A 16,347-nucleotide genomic window follows, 5' to 3' on the forward strand; every position below is an offset into this window, starting at 1 on the left:
CTTTCACGCAGCACCCTGTTACCATCAGCTCCCGGAACATGTTCACTCCGGGTCTGATGACTGCCAATCACGGGGCCGGAGTATTGTGGCAGTCATCAGACTCGGAGCGAACATGTTCCGGAAGCTGATGGTAACAGGGCGCTGCGTGAAAGATCACAGGGGTCCCCAGCGGTGGGCCCCCCCGCGATCAGGCATCTTATCCCCTGTCCTTTATTGTTTTTTCATGACATATTCTACTTTATGTTAGTGGTACATTTTCATCGTTACTTGCATGAAAAATTGTAAAATTTTGCATTTTTCTAAGTTTGAAACTCTCTGCTTGTAAGGAAAATGGACATACCAAATAAATTATATATTGGTTTACATATACAATATGTCTACTTTATGTTGGCATCATGAAGTTGACATGTTTTTACTTTTTGAAGACATTAGAGGGCTTCAAAGTATAGCAGCAGTTTTCCAAATTTTCATGAAAAATTTTAAATCTGAATTTTTCAGGGACCAATTAAGTTTGAAGTGGATTTGAGAGGCCTTTCTGTGAGAAATACCCCCTAAGTACCCCATTATAGAAACTACAACCCTCAACGTATTCAAAATGGCATTTAAAAAGTTTGTTAACACTTTAGGTGTTTCACAGGAATAGCAGTAAAGTGGAGGAAAAAAATCAAAATCTTCATTTTTACACTAACGTTCTAATGTTCTTGTAGCCCCATTTTTATTTTATTTTACAAGGGTTATGAGGAGAAAAAGCCCACCAAATTTGTAACCCAATTTCTCTCGAGTCTGAAAATACCTCATATGTTGACGTAAAGTGCTCTGCGAGCTCCCAACATGGCTCAAGAGGGAAAGAGCAACTGTGGATTTTTGAAGAACGAATTTTGCTGCCATAGTTTTTGGGAGGCATGTTGCATTTAGGAAGCCCACATGGTGCCAGAACAGCAGAAAAACCTCCACATGGCACATTTTTGCTAAAGTGGGACGTGAAAATGAAAATTTTTATTTTTTAACACTAAAATGCAGGTGTTACCCTAAACTTTTCATTTTCACAAGGTGTAATAGGAGAATTGCCTTCCAAAATTTGTAACCTCCTTTCGAGTAAGGAATATGTGGACATAAAGTGGTCTGCGGTCTTCCAAAATGGCTCAAGAGGGAAAGAGCTACTGTGGGCTTTTGGAGAGTGAATTTTGCTGAAATGGTTTCTGGGGGGCATGTCACATTTATGAAGCCCCCATGGTGCCAGAACAGCAAAAAAAAAAAAAAAACACATGGTACACTATTTGGGAAACTACACCCCTCAAGGAACGTAACAAGGGGTACAGTGAGCCTTACTACCCGACAGGTGATTGACAAAATTTAGTTAAAATGGACATGAAAATAAAAAAAAATGTATTGTTTTCACAAATTTTTAATTTTCACAAGAGGTAATAGGAGAAAAAGACCCACAAATTTTGTAACTCCATTTCTTCTGATTTTGGAAATACCCCATATCTGGACGTAAAGTGCTCTGCGAGCGTACTACAGGGCTCAGAGGAGAGGGAACGCCATTGAGCTTTCGGAGAGAGAATTACCGTATTTATCGGGGTATACCACGCACCGGCCTATAACAAGCACCCTCATTTTACCAATGATATTTGGGTAAAAAAAGTTTTTTACCCAAATATCCATGGTAAAATGAGGGTGCGTGTGTGCGCGTGTATACCCCGATAAATCCCCAGGAAAGGCAGGGGGAGAGAGGCCGTCGCTGCCCGCTTCTCTCCCCCTGCCTTTCCTGGGGTCTAGAGCCCTGCTGCCGGCCCTTTTCTGCCCCTGGCTATCGGCGCCGCTGCCCGTTCTGTCCCCCTGACTATCGGTACTAAGCGGCGCCGACAGCCAGGGGGAGAGAAGGGGCAGCGGCACCCATTGCCGGCGCCGCTGCCCCGTTGCCTCCCCCCATCCCCGGTGGCATAATTACCTGAGTCGGGTCCGCGCTGCTACAGGCCTCCGGCGTGCGTCCCCTGCGTCGTTGCTATGCACGGTGCACTGACGTCATGCGCCGCGCCGTGCAGCGCATAGCAACCACGAAGGGAACGCACGCCGGAGGCCTGCAGCAGCGCAGACCCGACTCAGGTAATTATGCCACCGGGGATGGGGGGAGGCAACGGGGCAGCAGCACCGGCAATGGGTGCCGCTGCCCCTTCTCTCCCTCTGGCTATCGGCGTCGGCAGTGGGGCGCCGGTACCGATAGTCAGGGGGACAGAACGGGCAGCGGCGCCGATAGCCAGGGGGTGAGAAGGGCCAGCAGCAGGGCTCTAGACCCCAGGGAAGGCAGGGGGAGAGAAGCGGGCAGCGACGGCCTCTCTCCCCCTGCCTTTCCTGGGGCGGTATCGGTGTATAACACGCACATAGACAAAAATTTTTGCCTAAAAAGTGCGTGTTATACGCCGATAAATACGGTAGGTTGGAATGGAAGTCGAGGGCCTTGTGCAATTACAAAGCCCCCATGCTGCCAGAACAGTTGATCCCCCCCACATGTGACCCCATTTTGGAAACTACACTCCTCACGGAATGTAATAAGGAGTGCAGTGAGCATTTATACCCCACATGGGTTTGACGAATCTTTAGAACAGTGGGCTGTGCAAATGAAAAATTGAATTTTTCATTTTTACGGATGACTGTTCCAAAAATCTGTCAGGCGCCTGTGGGGTGTAAATGCTCACTGCACCCTTTGTTACATTCCGTGAGGGGTGTTGTTTCCAAAATGGGGTCACATGTGGGGGGGGGGGGTTACTGTTCTGGCAGCATGGGGGCTTTGTAAATGCACATAGCCTTCAATTCCAGCCAAATTCTCTCTCCAAAAAGCTAATTTTGCTCCTTCTCTTCTGAGCCTTGTAGCGCGCCTGCAGAGAACTTTACATCCACATATATGGTATTTCTTTACTCAAAGGAAATGGTGTTTTTACATCTATTACCCCTTGTGAAAATGATAAATATGGGGTAACACCAGCATTTCCAGCAAAATTGTTAAGACTCACTGTACCCCTTGTTACATTCCTTGAGGGGTATAGTTTCCAAAATGGGGTCACATGTGGGTGTTTCTTTTTTACTGTTATGTCAGAACCATCAGCCACCCCTGAGCAAATCACCAATTTAAGCCTCAAATGTACATGGGGCGCTCTCACTCCTGAGCCCTGTTGTGCACCCTCAGAGCAATTTACGTCCACATATGGGGTATTTCCATACTGACAGAAATTACTGGTGTAGCCCCTAACTTTTCCTTTTCATAAGGGACAAAAGGAGAAAAGGCCGCCTAAAATTTGTAACACAATTTCTTCCGAGTAGGGAAATACCCCATATGTGGCCCTAAACTGTTGCCTTGAAATACGACAGGGATTTGGAGTGAGAGAGCGCAATGCGCATTTGAGGCCTAAATTAGTGATTTGCATAGGGGCAGACGTGAATGCAAGCATTACACTTGCCTCCTCCACCACAAATACCCTATGGCAGCGTTTCCCAAACAGGGTGCTTCCAGCTGTTGCAAAACTCCCAGCATGCCAGGACAGTCAATGGCTCTCCAGCAATGCCTGAAGTTGTTGTTTTGCAACAGCTGGAGGATCCGTTTTTGAAACACTGCCGTACAAGACGTTTAACATTTTTTATTGGGGCAAGGGGGTAATTGTGTAAGGGTGTGTGTATATGTAGTGTTTTACTCTTAATTTAGTGTAGTGTAGTATCTTTAAGGTACATTCACATGGGCGGGGGTTGACAACGAATTTCCCGCTGTGAGTTTGAGCTGGGGTGGAAAATTTACCACAGCTCAAACTTGCAGCAGGAAACTCACTATAAATCCCAGCCCATGTGAATGTACCCTGTATCCTGAGGGGGAGGGGGGGGGGGAATTGAGCAAACCTCCAGCTGTTGCAAAACTACAACTCCCAGCATGCACAGTCTGTCAGTGCATGATGAGACTTGTAGTAATGCAACAGCTGGAGGCACACAACTACAACTCCCAGCATGCCCATACAGCCATTGTAGTTTTGTAAGATCTGGAGGGTCACAGTTTTGAGACCACCGCACAGTGATCTCCAAACTGTGGCCCTCCAGATGTTGCAAAACTACAACTCTCAGCATGCCCAGACAGCAAACAGTAGTTATGCTAGTCTTGGACAGCACCGATCACCCTTATTTTCCGGGTCACTGGGTCATCGGAAACCTAGAGTTGCTGCAAATCGCCGGTCTTGACTGACCGGCGATTTGCGGCAATCGCCGACCTGGGCGATTTAATGGAATGCCTGCTGAATGATTTCAGCAGGCATCCCGTTCCAATCACCGCCTGGTCAGTGGCGGTGATCGGAAATATGTCATTAAGTACAGGGACGCAAAGGCATACCTGTACACTCTCCGTCCCCAACAGCAATCTTTTGATTACTAATGCTAAGCAGTGCTATGCATAGGCATAGCACTGTTCAATGTTATCTGTGATCTACTTCTCTGGTCTGTTAGAAGGCAGACCAGAGGGAAAGATTGCATGAGCCATCCGGGAGCAGGGTTGCCAGGCTCAGGTGGCCGTCTTCACTTATTGGACCCCACAATCCCACTGCGGGAGGTCTGACTGAGTACCCCTGAGCCCCACAGATACTTCATATGTCGTGATTAATACTGATCACGGCATCTGAAGGGTTAATGGTGGACATCAGTGGGATTGCTGATGTCCACTGTTATCAATGAAGTCCTGGCTGTACATGCCTTATGACCTTTAAGGGTTAATAATCTTTAGTCCATGTTTACACAATGTATTTTAGCCCCTATTTTTGGCAGTGAAACAGTTTTTGAGTCCTATTGTACTCACTAGTAAAATGGCTGCCAGTAAACACAAACAATGTTACAGCTATAAGTCTTACAGCCAAAAACAAAATTATACTCTTATATACTATTTTCGGAATATTACAGTCAGAAAACATCCCTTTTTTAATTTTGCATGAAAAAATGACTGGATCTACCTCTACCGATCTTTTATAGCCTTTTTTTTATCATGAAAACCAGGCAATTTATTTTAGCAGAAAAGAACAGATGTAAACATTGTTTGAACATTGCTTTAGAAGTTTATTCTAATATGATATATATTACTCAAAGAAACCCAACAGTTTTGAATCAGGGTTCATGTTTTCTTTTTAGTCGTGAACCTGGCTTATATTCATAGGAATTCTTTAACCAGGTTCATACGTTGGTGGCAGGGCGGGACTGGGACCCAAACCCGGGCATTTTACAATAAGAAGCCCATTTTAGCCGTGGGTGTGGCTATGTGGAGGCAGGGCCACAAATGGGAGAGGCCAGATGTTAATTATAGTTGGGTATAATAGGGAACAATTTTTTTTTTTTATAAATAAATAAATACACACACACACACACACACACTATACAGGCTATGATCACACAGTGTATTTTAAGCATATTTCATTTTAAAAAATGGATACGCAAAATTGCAGAAAGATTGTGCCCCAAAAGGTAGTCAGTAGGTAATGTCCCCAGTAGGTAGTGCTCCCGCAGGTAGATAATACCCCCAGTAGGTAGTATGTAGGCCCCAAGATAGGTAATGTTCCAGTAGCTAGTGCACCTCCAGGTAGTCAATGCCCCTAGTAGGTAGTGCCCCAAAGTAGGTAATGTCCATAATAAGTAGTGCCCTCAGTAGGTAGTGCCCCAAGGTATGTAATGCCAATAATAGGTCATTCCCCCAGGTAGGTAATGCCCCCAGTAGGCAGTTTCTCTAGGCAGAATGTGCCCTCAGTAGGTAGTGTCCCTAGGTAGATAATGCCCCCAGTAGGTACTTTACCTAGGTAGGTAATGCTCCTAGTAGATAGTGCCTACACCTGGCAGCCCCTGTGCTGGCTTTAAAGTACCCGCAGCCCATCCTGCAGTCTAAGTGAATAGAGGTTTGGGGCTAGACTTGGGGTTAGGGGCTGGCAGATGACCCCTTTTCTGCTGTTTAAAGGAGAACTGTCAGCAAAGTCACCCCCATTAAGCAGTGGTACTTGCTGGTAGTGCGGGTGACACTGATTAAAATGGTGCTAACATTCCGGATCCGTCACCTCGTTCTACCGTTATATTCCGTTTTGTGATTATGGTAATGAGGACCAAGTGGCATGGGCGGGGTTAAAAGCTTGCCTTCGAGCACTGTGACATGGGCCGGGCTAATGAATATTCATTCCCTCCCTCCGCTTCTCCCCCCTCCTCTCCGCTTTCCAAACACGTTTTCTGCACATGTGCCGCTTCCTGGGCTGTAATAAAGCTGCGCTGAGGCTGCTTCCGGGTGTACCCAGGAAGCGGCACATGTGTAGAAGATGTGTTTGGAAAGCAGAGAGGAGGGGGAAAAAGGGGAGGGAGGGAATGAATATTCATTAGCCCGGTCGATATCACAGTGCCCGAAGGCAAGCTTCTAACCCTGCCCATGCTCCTTGGTCCTTATTACCATAATCACAAAACAGAATATAACATCGGAATGAGGCGACAGATGCGGGCAAGGTTAGCACCATTTTAATCAGCGTCACCCGCACTACCAGCCAGTACCACTGGTTACTGCAGATGACTTTGCTGACAGTTTTCCTTTAAGTATGCTAAGGGTAAATAAAAAAAATAAAAAAAGTGGTCCCCCTCTCAGACAATTCCCTGAATATAAGATAGATAGATATGAGATAGATTGATAGATACGAGATAGATTGATAGATATGAGATAGATAGATAGAGCATGCCTCCAGCTGTTGCAAAATTACAACTTCCAGCATGCCCACGCAGCCAAATGCAAGCTGGGAGTTGTAGTTATGAAACAGCTGGAGGCACTCCTGTTAGAAAACACTGAGATAGATAGATAGCCAGACAGATGGAAAGTAGAGAGATACATATAGAAAGTTACTTACTGAACATGGCATCTGCTGTGGCCAGGGGAAGGCTTCCTTTTCCCAGGCAGCTCAGGGTCTGTGGTGGACTGCACACAGGGGTTCATGAGGGGGGAGGAGCATTGCTCTCACTTGCTCTTTTCCTCCCAGAGAGTCAGTGCGGCACCTGCACTAATTGAAAAGGGCCTGAAAGGGGAAACTGTAAGTAAAGACTGGCAGCAGCAGTCACTGCTAATTCCTGGTCTTTTTGAAGCTCTCCACAAGTTGTCTTTGGCTCTTGGACAACTCTTCTGATTATTCTTTCCTCTGTCAGAAATCTTGCAAGGATTAAGGCAAATTTATGGTGAAATGATTGTCTTTCAACTTCCATATTATAGCTACAACAGTGCTCACTGGAACATTCAGAAGCTTAGAAATGTGCATGTAACCAACGCCATTGTTATTGTCAGGGACCAACCAGGGGACAGGGAGAGTGAGCCTTAAACTGACCCTAAAAATGCTCTCCCTGCCTACTTGCCCATCCACCCTAAACGGTGGATCGACAACTGGGCGCCGGTCCCTCCCTGAACTAAAGTACAGGGGCCTAATAAAAACACATACTAATAAATAGTCAGTCACAACTCAGAAACATCACAGGAAAATAGAACTCTATATTAAAGTTCAGAGGACACAGATAAGAGTTAGTACAGAGGACACAATATCAGTGGACATTAACAGAGGACTCTGTGGTCGTGAACAGAGGACACTATAGATAAGCGGTCTTGAAAAGAACTCCAAAGATCTGAATAAGGAACTAATAAACATATAGATTTCAAAACACCAGACAGGAAAACGGATAAGGCTGAACATACTCCAGAACAAAACAGGTATAAGCTTAATCCCCTAGAAAAACCTCAGGTAGACAAAGGAATAACAATACCCTCTGAGTCCCCACAGACCGGTAAATGGGATCTATCGCTAAACAGGAATTAACGCAGTCCCACTTAAAACCTCCAGCAGACACGGAGCCCTTATGGACAGGTAACAGGAATGCCTAAATACACAGGATATAATTATAGGACACTGTTCACACTGAACACAAGACGGGAATAGCTATCCCTCCAAACACCTCCAGTAGACAAGGAGTCCCCATGGAGCAGTAACAGGGATCTAACAAAGGACACTGTTCACACTGGACACACATACTGGACACTCCACTCCACTAATAAAGTAGCCATTAATAATAAATCCAAATAGACTACTGGCCAGCGACACACTCCACAGTTTGGTCAGAAGCTTACCCAGTAGGAAAACAGAAATATAAAACAAAAAACTTCATATAAACAGATACAAGAGAAAACACAGTGTGATCAGACACATAGCAAAAAGAACATACAATCCTAAAACCAACTAAACAAACACAGCTTAAAATCTACTAAGAGCATGCCACATAGCATTGGCTAAAACTAATAAATACAAAGTGCACGCTAAAACAGAAATAGTAGATTAAAAGCTCAAACAAAGAGTGTTTCACCAAGAGCTCCATGCAGCATGTCCAGCATCTTAGCAAGTCAGGATATAATGAAGTATCACCAGCCCTGAGGCTAGGCTTAGCTGATCCTTATCTAGACACACCCTATGAGCAATTTATAGCGAGCCAGAGACATGAACTATTCCCTGGCCAGGGAACATAAAACTGTTCACACACAAGCAATCCAATAGCTGAGTGTGAACACAGACCAAGGCAGATAAAACAGTTATGTTTTGCAACAATTAGGTTGCCATGATCTTGAGACAGCTCTTTGCTTTTACCCATCATGAGATGTAGAGTTAAGGGAACTTTAAATTAAATTGGCTCGTATCGAACCTCGCAGCTCGGCCGTTGAATACTTTAGTCTGCATAAATTAGTTCAGCTTTCCAACTGCTCTGGTTCCCTGAAAAAGGTGGATACAGTCCTAGGACACCTAAGACTGTCATCTCAAAATTTTCTAGGCAACCGGAGACCTTGGAAAGCTGACATTATTTATGCAGACGAAAGTAATCAACAGCCGTGCTGTGAGGTACATTATCATCCAATTTAATGTAAGTTCGCTCAACTCTAATGAGATGTGTCTTGTGCGACACCTTGTAGGCCTTTTGTAAGCCATCAGTTAGGACTGAACCAGCTGATATTAGTTTTTACACGTAATTTAATGGCTTATTTGTTTTGGTTTTTGTATATATGGATTACTTAGGTTGTTAACAACACCCAGTAAATATTTCATGTCATGGAAATATATTTAGTGAGAAAAATGATAGTTTGTAACTGATGTTTATGTATGTATGCTATATGTATATGATTTTTTTTAAATCTTAGGACAGATTTATGTATATCCCAGGCATGTTTACATTCACTTGCTATGGATTAACCTACCACATCTGCTGGATTGTTGTTCCAAGCATTTATTACTCTTTGATTAAATATTTTCTGACATTGCATATGATCTTCCCCCAAGTTACCTCATATTGTGCTTTTTCTTCTTGTGTTTAGTTGCTTATTAATTAATTGAGGGAATCTACAAAAAGCTAACTCTATAAGAACCCTTCCATAATTGAAATGGGAGAGGTTTTATATGGAACTGGTGAACAAGTGGCAAACTGTATGACAGTAAGATTATGTTTATACTCAACAAATTTGTTGCAAAAATACCTTTAATATCTAAAAGTTATCAGGCAATTAAAATGTTGTATATATATATGGCCAGGCTGTCTAATAAAATAAAATTTAAAAAAGCCTATACTTACTTCTCTCGCCTCCCTTTAGCATCAGTATCAGGGTGCTTGGTCTCGGCTGACATTGCTGCTTCACCAATCACTGGCTGAAGTCCCGCCTTAGTGATTTTGTGGAACGATTTAACATAGCATCTGCAGCTCCAGGATGCAAAGTATCAGCAGAGTTCAGCAGAGACAGGGTGCCCTGATATCAGATGCTACAGGGGAGTGAGAGAGGCAAGTATAGGTATTTTTTTTTTCTTATTACACAGCCTGGGCATATATATATATATATATATATATATATATATATATATATACAGCAACAGGAGAATACAGCAGCACACTGCTAGCACAAAGATATAGATAAAACATGAGTATATAGATAGAACATGAAAAGCTATACAGCTGTAATGCAATAAATGAAAATATGAAATTATGAGGTACTTAGCTTGCAAATTTGGCGGCCAAATAGCTTGGACCGTCCCACCATGGTAAGGTGACCTCATTCTGGGACGGACCCTACACTAGGAATATGCCTCTGTGTGGACAGCTCAGCAGGCATTGCAAGATCAGAAACATCCAAGGCACCTTATATACACCTAATAGAGGTGGGTGGCGTGCAAGAGCTGCCAAATTTGCAAGCTATGTACTTCATTTCATATTTTCATTTATTGCATTACAGCTGTATAGCTTTTCATGTTCTATCTATAAACTCATGTATACTCATGTTTTATCTATATCTTTGTGCTAGCAGTGTGCTGCTGTATTCTCCTGTTGCTGTATATTTAGCCCAGCAGCCTGCACCTGTAAGCCAGGTCTTTATAATAGTTTGGAATCAATAGTGCTGGCCAACTTATTCTTTGGATATATATATATATATATATATATATATATATATATATATATATATATATATATTTCTACTGAGGTGATATGGCCTGCAAATGCAAACAACCATAAAAATGGCTTAAAGGTAATCTATCAGCAAGATTTCCTGCTATAACACTGCATAGCTGTTTGGGTATAAAAGCAAACTGTACATTTCCTGGAGCTGATGGTGGTTGCCAAACATAAAAAAAATCCCCTTTTTTTTATTTCTCAGGATGTGTGCAGGATGAGGCACTTAAGCAGGTCAGCCGTGCCTGCTGAGAAATAAAAAGAAGATTTAATATATTTGGAAACCACCAACAGCACCAGAAAAGGGGCAGTTTGCTTTTATACCCTAACACAGAGATCACACTGATGCTAGCCATTAACCCTTCAGATGCCGTAATCACAGCAACCAAAGCATAAAGGGGACTTTTTCACACTCATCCGACCACCTGTGGCATAATCGCGGAGATCTGAAGAGTCAACATGGTGGCCGGATGTCCTCTCAACTGCCTTCTGTCTCAGCTGTGTTCCGACAAACCAGAGAAGTAGATCACAGATCGTACTGATCAATGCTATGCCAATGCATAGCTTTTGAACAGTATTATTACTATAAATAGTCCCTTCTGGGACATAAAAATGTAAAGTTTGTAAATGTATACGTATATATATATATATATATATATATATATATATATCTATATATATATATGCCTTCCCCCCAAAAAAATGAATTGAATTTAAAATTAAAATCCCACTTTTCATTTTCTTTTTTTTTTACATAAAAAAAAAACAAGGCAAAAATATTTGGCATCACTGCATGCATATATGTTTAGACCATTGAAATGTAATGTCTAAAATCCCATACAGTGAACAGCATAAATGTAAAAAAGGCAAAAATTGCTGCTTTTTAGTCACATCACATCAAAGAATTTTTTTTATATAAATAAAGAACAAAAAGGAATATGTATATGCAAAAGTAGTACCTATTAAACCTATGGATCACAAGCCCTTATACAACCCTGTATAAAGAAAAAATGAGAAAGTTCTAGTGGTCAGAATAGGTCAATTTAAAGCATACTTATTTTGTTTCAGATTTCTTTTAACCCGTTCAAGATGCAGGGCATATGGGTATGCACTTGCATCTTGGTAGTTAAGGATGCAGGGTGTATTTGAATGCCCTGGTCCCGTTACCGTTGTTTGAAGCACGCTCAAGTGGTGGGTCCTGACTGCTATGAGGACCCAGGGTTAATGCCAAACATCAGCGATCAGGCTGATGCCTGGCATTAACCCTTTAGATGCCACGATAAGTTGATTGCGGTATCTGAAATAGTGAGCTGAACTGTTCTGGACCATCGCGGTGAAATCGCAATGTCCCAGTCAGCTAAGAGGACGGCAGGAGGACCAAAAAACAAGCTCTTATATGGGTCTGTAGGTGCAAAAGTGTTATGATTTTTAGAAGGGGAGGAGGAAAAAATAAAAGTGCAAAAAAGAAAATTGGCCTTGTCCTTAACCCATTAAGCACTCAGCGTTTTTCAGTTTTTGCATTTTCGTTTTTTCCTCTTTACCTTTTAAAAATAATAACCCTTTCAGTTCAGCAGGCATCGCGGCATATCGCCCAGGGGGCTCATTATGATGGCCGCAGATCGCTGGACAATTCAACCCAGCGATCTGCGGCGGATTCCGGGTCAATCGGGTCTCCAATCGTAATTACAGTCTCTGACGGCCCCGAACAGCCATAGCCAGCAGGGGTGAGGTGGCACTGGTTTACCGGCCGACCAATCAGGGCACCTGCTGCGGGTGTCACTCCCACAACCCGCTCCGTCCCTCTTCCGTGAGCGGATGCGGAAAGTTGACCCCGGCAGCTGGGGACCCCAATCCCCAGCGTCCCTGTTGGGATCGGGGCCCCAGGAGCCACGGCGGCGGTGAGGGACTGACCTGAAGCGGCAGCTTGCAGCAGTAGGAGGTGAGGGAGAGCCTCCTGCTGTTGCTTAGCAACAGCTCCCAGCATGCAAAAAGGGCATGCTGGGAGCTGTAGTTATGCAACAGCAGGAGGCAGACCACCACAACTCCCAGCATTCCCTTATGGGCATGCTGGGACTTATAGTTTTGCAACAGCTGGAGGCACATTTATTTCCAATGGAAAAGTGTACCTTCAGCTGTTGTATAACTACAACTCCCAGCTTGCACAAACAACAGAAGTGCATGCTGGGAGTTGTAGTGGTGCATCTGCTGGTTGCATAACTACAACTCCCAGCATGCCCGTTGGCTGTCGGTGACTGCTGAGAGTTGTAGTTTTGCAACAGCTGAAGGCACACTGGTTGTGAAACTTTTTTTTTACCTAACTCAGTGTTTCACGACCTGTGTGCCTCCAGCTGTTGCAAACTACAACTCCCAGCATGCACCGTGCATGCTGGGAGTTGTAGTTTTGCAATAGCTGGAGGCACACTGGTTGTGAAACACTGAGTTAGGTCACAAACACATAACCAGTGTGTCTACAGCTGTTGCAAAACTAAAACTCTCAGCACGTACAGTCTGTCATCACATGCTGGGAGTTGTAGTTTTGCAACAGTTGGATGCCCCCCCAATGTGAACGTACAGGGTACACTCACATGGGCGCAGGTTTACAGTAAGTATCCTGCTGCAAGTTTGAGCTGCGGCAAATTTTCTGCCGCAGCTCAAACTGCCAGCGAGAAGCTACTGTGAACCCCTTCCCGTGCGACTGTACCCTAAAAACACTACACTACACTAACACAAAATAAAATAAAAAGTAAAAAACACTACATATGCACATACCCCTACACAGCCCCCCTCCCCTCCCCAATAAAAATGAAAAATGTCTGGTAAGCCACTGTTTCCAAAACGGAGCCTCCAGCTGTTGCAAAACAACTACTCCCAGTATTACCAGACAGCCACTGACTGTCCAGGCATGCTGGGAGTTTTACAACAGCTGGAGGCACCCTGTTTGGGAATCACTGGCGTAGAATACCCCTATGTCCACCCCTATGCAAGTCCCTAATTTAGGCCCCAAATGCGCATGGCGCTCTCACTTTGGAGCCCTGTCGTATTTCAAGGCAACAGTTTAGGGCCAAATATGGGATATCGCCGTACTCGGGAGAAATTGTATTACAAATTTTGGGGGGTATTTTCTGCTATTACCCTTTTTAAAAATGTAAAATTTTTGGGAAAACAAGCATTTTAGGTAAAAAAATATATATTTTTTTTACATATGCAAAAGTCGTGAAACACCTGTGGGGTATAAAGGTTCACATTACCCCTTGTTCCGTTCCCCGAGGGGTCTAGTTTCCAAAATGGTATGCCATGTGTGTTTTTTTTTGCTGTTCTGTCACCATAGGGGCTTCCTAAATGTGGCATGCCCCCAGAGCAAAATTTGCTTTCAAAAAGCCAAATGTGACTCCTTCTCTTCTGAGACCTGTAGTGCGCCAGCAGAGCACTTTTCACCCCCATATGGGGTGTTTTCTGAATCGGGAGAAATTGGGCTTGAAATTTTGGGGGGTATTTTCTGATATTACCCTTTTTAAAAATGTAAAACTTTTGGGAAACCAAGCAATTTAGAAAATAAAAAAGTCGTGAATCACCTGTGGGGTATTAAGGATCACTTTACCCCTTGTTATGTTCCCCGAGGGGTCTAGTTTCCAAAATGGTATGCCATGTGTTTTTGTTTTGCTCTTCTGGCACCATAGGGGCTTCCTAAAGGTGACATGCCCCCCAAAAACCATTTGTCGCTCCTTCTCTTCTGAGCCCTCTACTGCGCCCGCCGAACACTTTACAAATTGGGTTTCAAATAGAAGTAAAAATTTTCTCCTTTTTACCCCTTGCAAAAATTCAAAAATTGGGTTTACAAGAACATGCAAGTGTAAAAAATAAAAAAATGAATTTTCTCCTTCACTTTGCTGCTATTCCTGTGAAACAACTAAAGGGTTAAAACGCTGATTGAATGTCATTTTGAATACTTTGGGGGTGCAGTTTTTATAATGGGGTCATTTGTGGGGTATTTCTAATATGAAGACCCTTCAAATCCACTTCAAAACTGAACTGGTCACTGAAAAATAGTGAGTTTGAAAATTTTGTGAAAAATGTGAAAATTGCTGCTGAATTTTGAAGCCCTCTGGTGTCTTCCAAAAGTAAAAACTCATAAATTTTATGATGCAAACATAAAGTAGACATATTGTATATGTGAATAATTTTTTTTATTTTGAATATCCATTTTCCTTACAAGCAGAGAGCTTCAAAGTTAGCAAAATGCAAAATTTTCAATTTTTTCATCAAATTTTGGGATTTTTCAAGTTACTGCAAGTTACCACAAACATTTACCACTATGTTAAAGTAGAATATGTCGCGAAAAAACAATCTTGGAATCGGAATGATAACTAAAAGCATCCCAGAGTTATTAATGTTTAAAGTGACAGTGGTCAGAATTGCAAAAAATGGCCGAGTCATTAAAGGGATACTCCGCCCCATGACATAACGATGCTCCGGCCCCTGTACTGCCCGTCATTACGCACAGAGCGAACTCGCTCTGTGCTGTAATGATAGCACGGTGCCGCAGCGGGGATCCCGGGGCTCCCCAGCAGCGGGACCGCAGCGATCTGACATCTCATCCCCTATCCTTTGGATATGGGATAAGATGTCTAGGGGCAGAGTACCCCTTTAAGGTGAAAAAGGGCTAAGTCCTTAAGGGGTTAAAAATGTCCTCTTCTGACCCTTATAACTTCTTAATTTTTCTGCATATGGGGATGTATGGGGCTAATTTTTGCACTGTGATCTGAAGTTTTTATTGGTACCATTTTTGTTTTGCTCGGACTTTTTGATCACTTTTCATAAATTTTTTAATGGAATAAAAAGTGACCAAAAATACGCTATTTTGGACTTTGGAATTTTTTTTATGTTTACGGCATTGACCATGTGGTTTAATTAATTATATACTTTTAGAGTTTGGACATTTACGCACGTGGTGATACCACATATGTTTATATTTATTTTTATTTACATAGTTTTTTTTTTATGGGAAAAGGGAGGTTATTCTGCCTTTTATTAGGGAAGGGGTTAAATCACATTTATTAACACTTTTTTTCCACTTTTTTTTTGCAATGTTATAGCCCCCATAGGGGACTATAAAATTGCACACACTAACTTCTTACACTGATCACTGCCATGCTAATGCATGGCAGTGATCAGTGTAAGAAATCAGTGTGGCATTGATCAGTGTTATCGCTGCTCGACTGCTCCTGCCTGGATCTCAGGCACGGAGCAGTCATTCAGCGATCGGACACGCAGGAGGCAAGGTAGGGATCCCCCTGATGTCCTGCAAGCTGTTGGGGATGCCGCGATTTCAAAGCAGCAGTCCTGAACAGCCCGACTGAGCTGCCTGGACTTCAGATGCGGCAGTCAACTTTGATCGCCATGTCTGAAGGGTTAATACCGGGCATCACCACGACCGTTGATGGCCGCCAGGACCGACCCGATATGGCGCGAGGTCACCGCGTGACTCCACGTTATATCGCGAGAGCCGGCGCAGGGCGTAAATATACGTCCTGTGTTGTTAAGAAGTTAAAGGGGTACTCAGCCCCTAGACATCTTATCCCTTATCCAAATGAAGTTCCTGCCACTGGGAACCCCCACGATCTCTCCTGCAGCACCCTGTTTCATCTGCTGCACGGAGCAAACTTCGCTCGGTGCCTGACGACGGGCAATACAGGGGCCGGAATACTGTGATATCATGGCCCCGCCCCTCATTACAAGTCAGTGGGAGGGGCCCATCACGCCCACTCCTATAGACTTGTATTGAGGGGGCGGGGCATGACATCACGAGGGGGCTGGGCCCTCGGATAGGGGATAAAATGTCTAGGGGCAGAG

General features: G+C 43.6%; 1 protein-coding gene across 2 annotated transcripts in view; it reads left to right on the top strand.

Annotated features, from left to right (window-relative positions):
• RASIP1 (Ras interacting protein 1) overlaps positions 1 to 16,347 on the top strand; it is a 159,038-nt gene that overhangs the window by 48,346 nt on the left and 94,345 nt on the right. The window lies entirely within an intron of this gene.

The sequence above is a fragment of the Hyla sarda genome, chromosome 10 (assembly GCF_029499605.1).
Source record: "Hyla sarda isolate aHylSar1 chromosome 10, aHylSar1.hap1, whole genome shotgun sequence".
In the NCBI taxonomy this organism is placed as follows: domain Eukaryota; kingdom Metazoa; phylum Chordata; class Amphibia; order Anura; family Hylidae; genus Hyla; species Hyla sarda.